Genomic DNA, 1,299 nt, shown 5'->3' on the forward strand with positions numbered 1-1,299 from the left:
GGGATGGGATTAACAGTAGCAAATATCTGTCAGGGGATGGGAAAACACTTCTTATCTACAGGGTGCCTGAATGAAACGTCATTGTACACCTACCCTTGACTGTACCCCACAAAACCATAATAAAAACTACTGATTAATGAAAAAAATAAAATAAAATAAAATTTCCAATTAAAATAAAAATTTCAATTATATTTTTCCAAGAATTAAAAAAGTTATTCTAAAGCTTACATGGAATCACAAAGACTCTAATAAGCAAAGTAATCTTGAGCAAAAAGAACAAAGCTGAAGACATCACACTATTTGATCACAAAATATATGAAAGGGGGAGCCCCAAAAGATGGAATTATTTTTTTGGAGAGTGGGCCGATTGTAGTACATGCATCCCCCACTAGGTCAGTGTTCAAGAAACCCGTTGGCATCAGTGTACCAGTTAGTGCTGTTGTGAGAAGTTGTGTTTGGCCTCAGTGAATTTATTTAGGAGAGTCTTTGAACACTTTTGCCTATTTCATGATGGATGGTGTATAAGTGCACCTGCACACACTGCACTGAGTGTTAAGCAGTTTTTAACCAAAAAAAAAAAAAAAAATGGCATGACTTCCACGTGCCATCCTCCCTACTCACCCAATCTTGTCCTGAGTGAATTTTTTTGTTGTTGTTACCCTGGATGAAAAAAATCTCAAAAGGAAATATTTTGTCGATGTGGAAGAGGTGAAACAAAAAATAGCAGAAGCACTAAAAAGCATCACAACGTGAGTTGAACAACTGTCTTGAGCGGTGGAAAAAGCGTCTTGATAAGTGTGTTGCATCAACTACAGAGTACTATGAAGGTGACTAAAGATTAAACATGTGAGAATAAATATACAATTTTTGAGAAATACTTTTTATCTCCCCTCGTATTACAAAACTACAGTAAGAAAACAGCATGGTACTGAATAAAACTAGAAATACACGGATGAAACATGGTAGAGAGTGAAGAGTTGGTGTTAAAGCTGTATCTCAGTGGAGCTATTATGTAGGATTGGAAAATAAAGGAAAAGGAATCTTGTTTCATAGGTGGGAGTTAATGGCCCCAATTTGAGACACGTTTTATTTTAGCTGCCAACATGCAAGTAAGAATTAAACCTCTGTAAGTGAAATCTGAACCTGTTTTTTAGACATTGTCATCATAGAGATTACTATAGGAGAAAAGGAATCCATTAAATTAATGAAATTTTAAGGCCTCAGGCCCATTTCCGGCGGCCTCAGCTAGGAAGAAACTTGGCGGCACTCGGCGACCCCGCCCGCGCACCCCGCGCCTTC

Source organism: Carlito syrichta, unplaced genomic scaffold (genome assembly GCF_000164805.1).
Source record: "Carlito syrichta isolate Samal-C Ts95f unplaced genomic scaffold, Tarsius_syrichta-2.0.1 Scaffold120867, whole genome shotgun sequence".
NCBI lineage: Eukaryota > Metazoa > Chordata > Mammalia > Primates > Tarsiidae > Carlito > Carlito syrichta.